This window comes from Pteropus alecto, unplaced genomic scaffold, assembly GCF_000325575.1.
Source record: "Pteropus alecto unplaced genomic scaffold, ASM32557v1 scaffold68, whole genome shotgun sequence".
Classification (NCBI taxonomy): domain Eukaryota; kingdom Metazoa; phylum Chordata; class Mammalia; order Chiroptera; family Pteropodidae; genus Pteropus; species Pteropus alecto.
This window is the reverse complement of record NW_006441386.1, coordinates 1,525,702-1,541,138: the sequence shown is the minus strand read 5'-3', so window position 1 is coordinate 1,541,138 and position 15,437 is coordinate 1,525,702. Positions and strand designations below refer to the sequence as shown.

The 15,437-nt window shown below is 32.9% G+C and overlaps 1 protein-coding gene and 1 pseudogene across 2 annotated transcripts in view; one reads left to right on the top strand and one right to left on the bottom strand.

Moving 5' to 3' along the window:
• The window catches only part of CALN1 (calneuron 1), a 514,614-nt gene that overhangs the window by 443,270 nt on the left and 55,907 nt on the right, over positions 1-15,437 (bottom strand). The window lies entirely within an intron of this gene.
• On the top strand, positions 12,264-12,382 carry LOC112485329 (annotated as a pseudogene).

The following is a 15,437-nucleotide window of genomic DNA, read 5'->3' as shown; positions in this document are numbered from 1 at the left end:
TTATATGGGCAAATAATTGTCGACAGAAAAGCCAAAAACATATAGTAGAGAAAAGAAACCTCTTCAATAAATGAAGCTGGGAAAACTGGAAAGCCGCCTGCACAAGAATAAAACTAGACTGTTGCCTATCACTGCACACCAAAATTAACTCAAAATGGATTAAGGACCTGAATATAAGACCTGAAACAATAAAGTGCATAGAAGAAAACATAGGAACTAAACTCAAGGGCCTTGGACTTAAAGAGGATTTTATGAATTTGACCTCAAAGGCAAGGAAAGTAAAAGTTAAAAAATGAATGAGCTTCTGCTCAGCAAAAAGAAATCGGCAACGGTAAAGAGACAGCCATCTGAATGGGAAAATATATTTGTAAGCAACGCCTCCAATAAGGGCCTAATATCCAAAATACACAAAAAACTCATATGACTCAATACCAAAAACAAAAAAAACAACAACAAACAAGCAAATGATCCAATCAAAAAATGGGCTGAGGACCTGAACAGACACTTCTCCCTAGAGGACATACAAATGGCCAACAAATATTTGAAAAAATGCTCAATATCACTAGCTATTAGGGAAATGCAAATCAAAGTCATGATGAGATACCATCTCACACCTGTTAGAATAACTATAATCAACAGGACTAGTAATAATAACGTTGGAGAGGATGCAGAGAAAAAGGAATCCTCATACACTGCTGGTAGGATTGCAAATTGGTACAGCCACTATGGAAAACAGTATGAAGTTTCCTCAAAAAACTAAGAACTGATCTACCATATGATTCAGCAATCCCACTACTGGGTATTTACCCCAAAGTCTTGAAACCCCATATTCAAAAAGATATTTGCACATTGATGTTCATAGCAGCATTATTCACAGTGGCCAGGACATGGAAGCCACCGAAATGTCCTATGATAGATGATTGGCTAAAGAAGCTGTTGTACATATATACAATGGAATATTATTCAGCCATAGAAGAGATGAAATACTGCCATTTGCGACAACATGAATGGACCTCGAGATAATCATGCTAAGTGAAATAAGCCAGACAGAAAAAGTTGAAAATCACATGATATCACTTATATGTGGGATATAAACCTAAAAGCAACGAATGAACAGGACAAATAACAGGACTAGTGGTTACCAGAGGGCAGAGGGTGAGGGGAGCGGGGAGGTAGATGGGGTAAAGGGGGTCAAATATGTGGCGACAGAAAGAGATCTAACTATGGGAGGTGAACACACAGTGTAAATATATACTGTTAAAGGGTACAGCTGAAACTTATTGGATTTCATTAACCAATGTCACCATAAAATAAATTAATTAAATTTTTTAAAAGATGTATCAATCCAACAAGAAAATATAAGCTTTGTTAATATTTATGCACTTAATATTAACCTATATGTATAAAGCACCTACATGTATAAAGCAAATCTTGACAGACATAAAGGGAGTAATTGGCGGTATACAGTCACATTAGAGGAATTAAACCAATCATTGACATCAATGGATAGATCATCAGTCAGAATCGGAACATGGAAACAGTGACCTTTATGATACATTGAATCAGATGGAATTAATTGATATTTTTAGGATATTTTACCCCAGAGCAACAGAATATACATTCTTTTCAGGAGTACATGGAACATTTTCCAGCATAGCACATGTTAGGCCACAAAATAAGTTGCAATAAATTTAAGAAGATTGAAATCATATCAAGCATCGTATCTGATTACAAAAGGTATAAAACTAGAAGTCAATTACAAAAAAAATTTGAAAAACACACAAACACATAGAGGCCAATAACATGCTACTAAACAATGAATGAGTTAACAACGAGATCAAGAAAAAAATCAAAAGATATATTGAGACAAATGAAAATGAAAACACAATAACCCAAAACCTATGGAATATGGCCAAAGAAGTGTTAAGAGAGAAACTCATAGCAATACAGGCTTAAGAAATAAGAAAAATTGTAAATAAATGATCTAACCTTACACCTAAATGAATGAGAAAAAGAAAAACAAACAAAACCAACTAATGTGATACACCGCATAAACAAAATGAAAGATAAAAATCATATGATCATATCAATAAATGTAGAAAAAGCATTTGACAAAATTCAGCACCCATTTATGATTAAAAAAAAACTCTCAACCAAGTAAAGATAGAGAGAACATACCTCAACATAATAAATGCCATATGTGACAAACCCACAGCTAATATCATATCCAATGGTGAAAGGCTAAAATTGTTTTCCTTAAGATTAGGAACAAGACAAAGATTTTTATTTGCATCACTTTTATTCAACGCAGTATTGGAAGTGAAAATGAAAGGCATACAAACTGAAAAAGAAGAAGTAAAGTATTCATTATTTCCAGATGACATAATACATAGAGAGAACCCTAAGGATTCCACCAAAAAGCTAGTAGAACTGATAAATGAATTCAGTAAATTAGCAGGATACAGAAATATTCAGAAGTTGGTTGCATATTTATACACCAATAATGAGCTATCATAAAGAGAAATTGAGAAAACAATCTCACTTACAATTTCATCAAAAAGAATAAAACCTAGGAATAAATTTAACTAAAGAGGTAAAAAGACCTGGACTTAGAAAATTATCAAAATACCGATGGCATTCTTCACAGAACTAGAACAAATAATCCTAAAATTTATACGGAACCACAAAAGATGCCATATGGCCAAAGAAATCTTGAGAAAAAAGAACAAAATTGGACGTATCATGCTACATGATATCAAACTATATTACAAGGCAATAGCAATTAAAACAGCATGGTATTAGCATAAAAATAGAGACCCCAGGTGTAATCCCTCATTTATAAGGTCAATAATCTATGACAAAGGAGTCAAGAATATATAATCGGGTAAAGACAGTCTGTTTAGTAAATGGTTTTGGGAAAACTGGACAGATGTATACACAAAAAAGGAAACTGGACCATTTTCTTACACTGTATACAAGAATAAACTTAAAAACAATTAAAGATTTAAATATAAGACCTGAAACCATAAAACTTCTAGAAGAAAACATAGGCAGCAAACTCTTTGACATTATTCTTAGTAATATTTTTTTGGATATTTCTCCTCAGGCAAAGGAAACAATAGAAAAAATAAACCAATTGGACTACATCAAACCAAAAAAGCTTTTACACAGCAAAGGAAATCATCAACCAAATGAAAAGACAAGCTACTAAATGGGAAAAGATATTCACCAATGATGTATAAGGGGTTAATATACAAAATGTATAAACAACTCATACAACTTAACATCCAAAAAACAATCAATTAAAAATGGGCAGGGGGCCTGAATATACATTTCTCCAAAGAGGATATAGAAATGGCCAATAGACCTATGAAAAGATGCTCAGTGTCACTAATCATCAGAAAAATGCAAATTGAAACCACAGTGAGATGTCATCTCACACCTATTATAATGGCTATCATCAATAAATCAACAAACAACAAGTGTTTGTTGATGAGGGTGTGGAGAAAAGGAAACCCTTGTGAACAGTTGATTGGTGCAGCTATTATAGAAAGCAGTATGGAAGTTCCTCAAAAAATTAAAAATAGAACTACCACATGACCCAGCAAACTCACTTCTGGGTATTTATCTGAAGAAACCCAAAACACTAATTCAAAAAGACATACTCACTTCTATGTTTATTGCAGCTTTATTTACAATAGCCAAGTTATGGAAACAATCTAAGTGTCCATTGATAGATGATTAGATAAGGAAATCATACACACACACACAATGGAATATTACTGGGCCATAAAAAAATGACATCCTGCCATTTGTGGCAGCATGGATGGACCTAGTGAGTATAATCCTAAGTGAAATAAGTCAGACAGAGAAAGACAAATACCATATAATTTCACTTACATGTGGACACTAAAAAACAAAATAAATGAACAAACAAAACAGAAACAAATACACAGATACAGAGAACAAACTGATGGTTGCCAGATGGCAGGAGGTTTGGGGGCCTGGGTGAAAAAGGTGAAGGAATTAAGAAGTACAAATTGGCATTTCCAAAATAGTCACAGTGAATTAAATTATAGTATAGAGAGTATAGTCGATAATATTATAACTATGTCAGTTGAGTACTAGACTTATCAGAGGAACACTTTGTAAGTTATATAAATGTGTAACCAGTATATTGTACACTAATATAATATTGAATGTCAACTATAATTTAAAAATAAATGAATTTAAAAATACATTTTCACTTTTTTGAATAATATTATACCTTATTATTTTAAAAATGTATTTTGTTATTAAAATTTTTTGAAATTATTTAGAATTAGGAGAGGAATAAATACATAGTTTCCCCCCCACCCCCTCACCCCCGCCCACAAAAGTATAAAGCAAAGCCAGACAATATAAAAGCAAGGATTGGGTGCATTGAAGAAAAACAGAAAACAAAATATGGTAACAACAAAATATGTGTGCCAAAACAACAGCAAACATAATACGTACAATGAAATTAAAAAGGAAAACAAAAACCTGGACTAAATATATGCAACATAGATAAGACTCAATTATTTTCCTGAGCATACATAAACTTCTATAAATCAATGAGAAAAAGATAACAATAGAATAATTAGCAAAGAACACCAGATGAGAAGTACATTTTTTAAAAGTACATGTTTAAATTAATTAATAAATAAATATACCAAAGAAAAATGTGAGGTTATTCTTATCCTATCAGATTGACAAGAGTTAAAAATACAAAGAAAATCTAGTGTGAGTGAAAACATAGGAAAATATTTCCTCTCAGTCAATGCTGGTGAAATGTAAATTATACCTCAATTCAAGAAGGAAACTGAAAATATGTATCGAAATTTAAATGCACATGGGCTTACTCTTAGGTGCAAAAATTCCAGTTCTAAGCATTCATCCTAAAATGATAATCAGTCGATTAAACAAAGATGTTAATAAAGATATGAAATATAGTATTGTTAATTTTCGTGAAAATTTTGGATCAAAGTAAGTGCCTATCAGTAAAGAACTAAATGACTAAAGGATGGTATATCCATATAATAAATATTATAAATTGAAATGGAATGATGCCTATGACTTATTGTTCAGTGATTACAAGTTACAAAATACTTTGTCTAGTATCATACCATTTTTTAAAAAGTTATATGCACCTAAATTACATGTATATGACCCAGCAATGTATCTCTTGTGTATATAACCAATAAAAAAGGCATTTATATGTTCAAAAAGAATACGCTAGAATATTTATAGCAGCAGTATTCATAATAGCCCAAACTGGAAACCACCCAAATGCCCATCAACGATAAAATGGATAAATAAATTATGATATATTTACACAATGGAGAAAGAATGTATTTCAATAATAATGAATGACAACCCCCTAAAACCATATGGATGAACCTCACAAATATAATCAAGTGAAAGAAGATAAAGTAGGATACATGCTTCATGATTATATTTTAATAAAATTTAAAATTCGACATAAGTAATCTATGTCATTAGAAGTCAAGACAGTAGCTATCCTTGGGTTTGTAGGGAGTGTACTTTGACTGGAAGTGGATACGAAGATGGCTTCTGGGATACTCGCAGGGCGCTAGTTACATGGGTGTGTTCAGCTTGTGGTAGTCTGTACGCTTATGATTTGTGCTCTTTTCTACATACACACACACATGCACATACACCCATACACACAAAAGGTATACATGCACAAAGAGATGTCAGGAAGAACAATAGCAGAAATATTAATAGTGGCTTTATCTGAAGAGGGGATTCATTTGGCTTCTTTCTGTGTATTTGTCTGTACCAATAGGTTCACATATGTAAAGACACAATTTAACACAATGAATGAAAATAAATTTACTGAACATTCAGTTCAAGAAGTTATAAGAATAAACAATCAAAATGGGAACATAGGATGAATGAAGTAATAAAAATAATAGCTAGAAAATAATCAGATAATATGGAGGTAGACTGAAAATGATTGATACATTTCCTTCCAAATCACCGTTAATGAACTTATGAATACAAACACAAAGCAGAAAATAGCAATTTAACCATAAGCCAAAGAACTAGGGGAATTTCTGCTGATTTCACCATCATAGAAAATGATTTGAAAACTACTTTTAAAACAGGCTTATTGAGGTATAATTGACATATAATAAACTGCATATAAAGTACACAATTTGATAAGCTTATAATATGTGTGAAAACATCACAACAATCAAGATGATAAATTTATCCACTGTCCTCTAAAGTTTCCTCATCTCTTTTTAATCTCTTCCTCCCACTTCCCAAATCTTCTCTCCTTATCCATAAAAATCATTATAGTTTCTATTTTCTAGAATTTTATAGAAATAGAATTATACTGTATGCACTTTTATATGGCTTCTTTACCTCAGTATAATTATTTTGATAGTGATCCATATTTTTGTAAGTAGCAATAGTTTGCTGAGTAGTATTACATTGTATAAATATATCTTAATTTATTAATCTACTAAACTATTGATGGACATTTAGGTTCTTTCTAGTTTTTTCTATTACAAATAAAGTTGCAATGAGCAGTCATGTTTGAGTCTTTGTATGAACTTATTCTTTCATTACAGTGGCTCAATCTCTAGAGGTGGAATGGCAGGTCATATGACAGATGTGTTAAGACTACATTAATGTATTAAGATGTGTTTAACTGTTTGAAAAGCTGCTGAATTGTTATGCAAAGTGGTTGTACCATTTTACATTTTCACCAGCAGTGTATGAGCATTCCAGTGGCTCTACTTTCTCACCATCACTTGCTATAGCTAGTCATTTTAATTTTAGACATTTTACTAGGTATGTAATTTCATCTCATTTTATTTTTCAGTTGCATTTCCCTGATGATGATGTTGAATATCTTCTCAGGTGCTTATTTATCATATGTATATCTTATTTAGCGATTTATCTGTTCATATCTTTAACCCATTTTTATATTGAGTTATTTTTTATTGAATTTGGAGAGCTCTTTGTTTGTTTTGGACACAAGTCCTTTATAAGATATGTAATTTACAGGTATTTTCACTCTGAGGTTTGTCTTTTCATTTTCTTAACATTATCTTTCAAAGAGAAAGTTCTTAATTTAGATGAGTCTAGTTTATTAAATTAATAAAATTTTACAGATAATATTTTTGGGGATATACTTTTAAGATACTTGTTAACCCAAAGTCACAAAGATTTTCTCTTACGGTTTTGTCTAGAAGTTTTATAATCTTATGCTTTACATTCAAGCCTATGATTCATTATGAGTTTGTTTTTTATATCATAAGATGTACAGATGGATGGATGGATGAATGGTGTTTCAACAAGTTTTGTTTCAACAAGTTTTGTTGACACAGCTATTCTTTCTCCACTGAATTGTCTTTGTACTCTTGTTGAAAAATCAATTGACTAGGCTTTCACGTCTAAGTAAAAGTCTAAGTATGTCTCCCACTGAATGCCATCTAAAACCATGGGAAAATGCATGGAGCAACTATTTAAGGACTCTAAAAATAAATACTAACAGGCTGGTTGGGGAAAAATATGAGAATTCAAAGGGCTATCAACTGGTGATGAGTTTATCATTTTTTTCTTCTGGTATTTCCAGGCCTGAATGAAATGCAATCTGAAATTCGAAAGTGAGAATTAGTACAGCAGAAAAAGCTCCAGGAGATGCCTCAAGTTTTGTCTTGAATGAGAATGTGGTTGCCTATGTCTCAGATAGAGTATAAAAATTCTCCATCAACCTTTTCTTCAAACTTTTCTCTATTCTCTTGCACCTTAGCCCCTAAACAATCTTTAGAAGCAAAAGCAATAGTGACAATGACAGTCACCAGAAGCCTAAAACTTTGAGAAAGGAGGACCTTCCTGCACAATCAGATAATATATGATCCTAAAGGGTGAGAAAGACCTGCAGTGCTTCTTGTCTCTATCTGTCCTTCCTCTGCTTGTCCCTGGCATAAGTGCAGTTGCATAAAGGGTGCAGTAATTTGAGGCAACTAAAGTTTTAGCTTCCTAGCTAGAGGGCCCAAATGGAGAGTTCCAGGGAAATGAAAAGTGCTGACAAATTCCTAGATAGGGAAAAGTGTGATAAAAGTCTACTTCTAGTTGTTTATAAATTTCTGAGCTTAACTCCACATGAGCAGATCGATCTTATCCTAATGAGCATATGTATACTTTGAGAACTGAACAATGTGTTAGACAATAGCCCAGGTGCCAAACTAGCACTGATGTCACACACACAGAACAAATCTGAATAGCAATGCAAAGCCTTTGAAGACTTAACTGAAATTAATTGGAACTGCAACCAACATAACACTGGTTGGAACTTGAGGCCTGAACCCAACCAGGCTGACCGCCTAACACACACACACAAAATAATATTATATATCATGTGTAAACAACCCTGAGTCACATAACTAAATATTCTAAATGTCTTGGATACAATCCTAAATTCTCAAAATACAAAGAACCAGAAAAATCTAAATTTGCTTGGAAAGAGATAACCAACACATGTCAATTTCATGAGAATGTGGACATTGAAATTAGCTGACAAATACTATAAAGCAGTTATCATAAAATGCTCCAAGAAGTAAGGGTGACCACTATTAAAAAGAATGAAAATTTAAGAGGTCTCAACAAAGAAACATAAGATAAAAATGAAAATTTTAAAACCTAAAAATACAGTAAGCAAAATGAAAACATTTGATGAGCTCCACATGAGATAATAAAGGAAAGAGCCAGAGAACTTGAAGAAAGATCCATAAAAGTCATGCAATCTGAACAACACAGAGAAAAAAAAGTCTTGAAAAAGTGACAGAGCCTAAGGGACCTGTAGAAAATTATCAAAAGGTATAATAATTCATATTATCAGAGTCCCAAAGGAGAAGAAAAATAATGTGGTACAAAAAAAAAAAGTATTTAAAGACGTGATGGCTAAAACCATCTTAAATTTGGCAAAAGATATAAACCTACAGATACAAGGAGATCAGAGAATTATAAAAGATACATTCAAAGAAGTTCATGCCAAGACACTTCGTAAACAGATGAGAACTAAGACAAAGAAAAAAATCTTGAAATCAGAGGAAAATGGTGTATTTTTTATTGGAGAATGATGATTCATATAACTGTGGATTTCTCATGAGAAATCCGAAAGGCCAGAAGGAAATATAGCAATACTATTAAAGTAATGAAAGAATAGAACTGTTAACCAAGAATTCTATATACAGCAAAAATATAATTCAGAAATGAAGATGAAATAATGACATTCGCAAATACCAGAAAACAAAGAGAATTTCTTGCCAGCAGAATTGCTCTTAAAAAATTGTTAAAAGAAAGTCTTTAGACAGAAGGTAAATGATACAAAAAGGAAACTAGGAACATTGGGAATAAAGGACTGACTATTCCTCTGTTGAAATAGGCTTAATAGATTAAAGTAAAAATTATAATATTATTTTTTGGAGTTTCCAATGTATGTAGGAGTAAAATATAAGATAATGACAACATAAAAGGAGGGAATGAAGGGACCTGTGGTAGTAAGATTTCTACATAAGATAGGTAGTGATGTCAGTGAGAATGAGAGAATAGGGAACTCTAAAATTCTGATCCTCCCTAAAAGTAATTTTAAAAATGGCAAAATAAAAAGTCAGAATTAACTTTTTTTGGAAGTCTAGAAACTAGCCAAAGCTTGCAAAAACCCAGGAACCAATGGCTGAATTTTGGTAAAAACAATAAGCTTGGTGGCATGTCCACTTAAGCTAGTTCCTGCTCCTCAGATCACTAGTAGCCTTAAAAATGACAGTGCACATTGCCAGTATTCGTACCACAGAAGCAAAATGAACCACATTCATGAAGAATTGTAATTATTCTGTTTTGATCTAGAGGCTCAAAAGCCTTGACTTTATCTCACCTAACATGGAATTCACCCAGTGTGAAAGCCACTACACAATGTCATTAGCTGAAAACATTTACAGGCAAATGGTTTAGTCACTGCTGCCTGAGACGATGGATAACAATTGGGGTAAACAATAGACTAACCAGAAGTTTAAGTGAAAAGCCTGAGATGAAACACTTTGGGAGAAAAGAATTTTGAAAAGCTCTAATATATTCCTGGGGATTTAGGAAGCAATATGCATTCCCATGGCTGTAAGCATGCTCAGGAAAGACCTGAGAAGGACTTAAGTACTCATCTCTGGCTGACCTTTAAGCTCTATACAAGTACAAAGTGAAAACTATGCCAGAGTCATCAACTTCCTAACTGATTGTTGAAGGCATGCCCCAACATACACACGTAGTCCATCTGCAAAGATTGGGAGATATTTTGGTTTCAAGAATTTAAGGAAATCTCTGTTCAATAGCTGACTACTAAATTAACAGAACAGAGATTTCAATGGCAACACATGACCAAAAATGCAGATTTTTAATATTAGTTCAGAGAAGCCAATAAACAAACAACTAAAACAAACAGCAACAACAAATACGGGGGAGAGGAAGATGATCTCATTTCCAGAATTATCTCATTATAGTAGTCAAAATGTCTAGCATGCAACAAAAAATTACAAAGAAACAAGAAAGTATGGTTCATTTCTCCACAGAGAAAAAAGACAATCAATAGGAATTTTCCTTGAGGAAGTCCAGATGTTGAACATACTAGACATAGACTTTATAACAGCTATTTTGAAAATGTTTGAAAAGCTAACAGAAACTATGTCTAAAGAGCTAAAGTACAATAATATCCAAATTTGAAATCTATATCAAAATTCCAACTGTCTTTTTGCAAAAATGGACACACTAATTCTAAAATTCATATAGAATTTCAAGGGACCCTGAATAGCCAATCTTGTTATTTGAAATCTTACTACAAAGCTACAGTTATCAAAATAGTGTGGTACTGACATAAGAATTTTAAAAAATTATAACAATGGAATAGAATTGAGAGCCCAGAAATAAACCCTTACATTAACAGTTAATTGATTTTTAACCACAGAAAGAATAGTCTTTTCTACAAATGGTCCTGAACAAGTGGTTATTCATAAAGCCAAAGGACAAATTTGAACCCCTACCTCATATCATATATAAAAATTAACTCAAAATGGATCAAAGACCTAAATGTAAAAACTAAAACTCTAAAACTCTTAAGAAGAAACAGGTGTAAATTTTTATTACCTTGGGTTACATAAGAGCTTCTTAAATAGGACACAGAGAGCACAAACAACCAAAGAAAAAAATTAATTGAACTTTATCAAAATTAGAAACTTTTTTGAATCAAAAGACCCTATCAAGATAGTGAAAAGACAACTCACAGAATGAGAGAAAATATTTGCACATTATATATCTGATAATGGTCTAATATCTAGAATATAAAGAACCCTTTCAACTCAATAACAAGAAAAAAACAAATAATCCATTTGAAAGGACAAAAGATTTAAATATTCTCCAAAAATATATACAAATGGTCAATAAGCATATGAAAAGATGCTCAATATTATTAGTTTCTAGAGAAATGCAAATCAAAACCACAATAAAATCAAAACCCACTAGGATGACAATAATAATAATATTAACAAGTGTTGGGAAGAATGTGGAGACATTATAAATTTTATGTATTACTGGTGAGAATGTAAAGTCATGTAGTCATTTTGGAAAATAGCTTGGTAGTACCTCAAAAAATTAAACATACAATTACTATTGAACCTAGAATTCTACTCCTAAAATATACAAAAAGAATTGAAAACATATGTTCACACAAAATAATTGTACATTACTGTTTCTAGCAGCATTATTCATAATAGCTAAAAATTGGAAAATTTTCAAAATGTCCATCAAGTGATAAATAAACAAAATATAGTATATCCATATAATGAAATATTATTCTGCCAAATAAAGGAATGAAGTACTAATGTATGCTACAACATAGCTGAATCTGAAAACATTATGTTAAGTGAAAGAAGTCAGACACAAAAGGCCACATATGATATGATTCAATTTGTAAGAAATGTCCAGAATAGGCAAATCTGGAGAGACAAAATGCAGATGAGTGGTTGCAATGGGATGGGGAGAAGAGAAAGTGAGAGATATGGGATTTCTCTTTGAGGTCCTAAAAATGTTCTGAAATTCGGCAGTTGTGATGGTTGTACAGCATTATAAATATACTATCAACCACTCAGTAATATACTTTAAAATAGATGAATTTAATAAATTTCATGCTATGTAATTTTTATGTCAATAAATTAAATTTCGTCTATGGCCATGACACCTTGAACAAGGCCGATCCTATCTGATCTTGGAAGCTAAGCAGGGTCGGGCCTGGTTAGTACTTGGATGGGAGACCACCTAGGAAGACCAGGTGCTATAGGCATAAAAAATAAAAAAATAATAATAAGGGATTGTAAGCTGACAATGTCCTTGCAATCTGTGAGGTCAACCAAGGGTTGCCTTGCCTAAAAAATAAAAAATAAAATAAAATAAATTTTAATAAACAAATTTTTAAAATATGGATTTTAGTTAAATTGTAAAAAGTTAAGTATGCATATTGTAGTTCCTAGAGCAAACGTAGAAATATTAGCAAAGAAATATAGTCAATAACAATAATAAATTAAAATGTAATGCTAAATAGATGTTTAAATAACCCACATGAAGAAAGGAAGAATAGAGGAATGAAAAATAGGATATAAACAAATCAGAAACAATAGGTTTCAGACATAAATCCAAGTATGTTAATAATTATATTAAAGGTAAATGGTTTAAGCACAATTAAAAAACAGAGATCGTCAGATATATCACTTCAAATATAATGATATAGGTGGGTTAAAAGTAAAAGAATGGAAAAAGTTACACAAAGTAAATACTAATCAAGAGGAAGATAGAGTTGCTATATTTATATCAGATAAAGTAGTCTTCTAAGCAAAAATCTTACCAAGCAAAAGAGGTACACTGTATATTGATGAATGGATGAATTCACTAAGAAGGATAGTTATCTTAACTGTGTGTGCACACAACAAAAGAGCTTCAAAATATGCAAAGCAAGAACTGACAGAAGTGAAAAAGAGAAGTAGACAAATCTCCAATTATTATTAGACTTCAACACTCCTCTCTCAGTAATTGAAAGGACAAGTAAGCAGAAAATCAGCAAAAATGTACAACTGAATAATACCATTAACCAACAGGATCTAATTTATACTTACAGAGCTCTAAACCCAAGAACAGAATATATATACTTTGTTCCAGTCCATATGGAACAGTTACAAAGTTATACTATACTCTGGGTAATAAAACAAACCTTAATAAAATTAAAGTAATTGAAATCATGCAGGGAGTAATCTAAGACTGTAATAGAATTAATCTCAAAATCAATAGAAATATGGCAGAGTGAGAGACGTCCCCAGATCTCTCCCCTTCAAACAACAATAAGCTGAACATTTAAAACTCAACAAAAAATTCCTAAACAACACACCAGCACATCTGAGCGTGTAATCTGCGCATAAGAGCTACAGGTCAGAACTCCGGGAGTTGGGCGGTAGACTAAGAGAAATAAAGAAGTTGCCTCTAGTAGCTGGAGCTCCCTGAAGGAGGATGGGGAGGGAAGAAGGTGCGGCAGTTTCCCTGAACAACACTGCCTGGGAGAGCTGTCATGGCAGGTGACAGTGCCTAGGGATTAGGGCAGAAAGCAGAGAAGAGGGTACAGCGGAGAAGCAGGGAAACAACAGTTGATTATTACCAGCCATGGCTGCAAAACAACAGGCTGAGACGCTGCTCCCATCCCCCAACACAGAGGGCCCCTCCCCCCATATCCTCCAAGACCCAAGCACCATGGAGCCCAGAGTAATCTGAGCAAATGCTACAGAAACACTCACGGGGACTGAGACTGAGGGTAGAGAGTGTGAATATAACAACAACAAAAAATGCGTTAAGACTTTATATAAAGCAGAAATCCAAGAGTATTAGATGCTGCCTACTGGAAAACAAAAGAAAAACACCTTCTTTGCAACAGGCTAAAGAGAGACCTTTATATAATATGCCCTCTTTCTGGGGGCGGAAAAAAAAAGCAGAATACACTTCCATTAATACCCATGAGGAAAAATAGTCCATTAAACACCATGAACAACCAAGGTGACAAGATAGCTCAGAAAGAAAGAGAAAAATATCCAGAAAATAAGCTTAAAGACATAGAAATATGCAATTTAAATGACAGAGAATTCAGGATGGTATTTCTGAAAAAACTCAATGAGATTCAAAACAATTCATACCAGGAATTGAAAAATCAACTAGATGAGCAGAATGAGTTCTTTAGCAAGGAGATTGAAACCCTCAAAAAGGACCAAATAGAACTTCTGGAGATGAAGAACACACTGAAAGAGATGAAAAATGAAATAGCAAGCTTGGGAAACAGAGTCGACCAAATGGATGAAAGGATCACTGATATTGAAAACAGAAATCTAGAAATAAATCAAAAGAAAGAAGAGAGAAATCAAAGAATGAAAAATAATGAAAGAAAAATACAAGAACAAGCTGATACCATCAGGAGAGGAAACAAGAATAATGGGCATTCTCAAAGGGGAGGGAAAAAAACAGGGATTAGAAAGCATTTTCGGACAAATAGTTGACAAAACTTTCTCAAATCTAAGGAATGATCTGGAGCTTGGAATTCAAGAAGTCAACAGAACACTCAATTATCTCAACCCAAAAAGGCCTTCACCAAGACATATTGCATTAAAATTATCAAAAATCAATGACAAAGAATTCTCAGGACAGCCAGCGAAAAAAAGAAACTAATCTAAAAAAGAAACTCATTTGAGAATCTCGGACTTCTCAGCACAAACCTTACAAGCCAGAAAGGGTGAAAACAGATATTCAAACTATTAAATGAAAAGAGTTACCAGCCTAGAATAATGTATCCAGCTAAGCTCTCCTTCAGATATGAAGAAGAAATAAAGACCTTTCCAGACATACAAAAATTGAGGGAATTCTCCTATGAGGCCTGCATTACAGGAAATACTGAAAGGGGTCAGCTCACCTAAAACAAAATGACAAAAAAAAAAAACAAACAAAGAAAAACCTAGGAGTAAGGCAACTAGCAAGCAGATAGAAGCAGAGGAGTGCAAACCTTACTAACAGCAGGGCATTATAACCTTAAACAATAAGAAGAGATTTGCTATAGCAAGATACTAATGAATATTCAGCATACATAGGGACAAATTGAGACAACAATGACTGAAAAGGGGAGGATTCAAAGATCCACATTCGCAAAGGGGAATGGAGTTAAGGCACACGCAGAAGAAAATAGACTACTATATATATATATATAACTATCCTTTACATATTCATAATGGTAATCACATGCCAAAGATTCAGAACCATTGTATATAACATAAAACAAGAAGGACCAGAGGGAAAACCCACACAAGCCAGCCAAA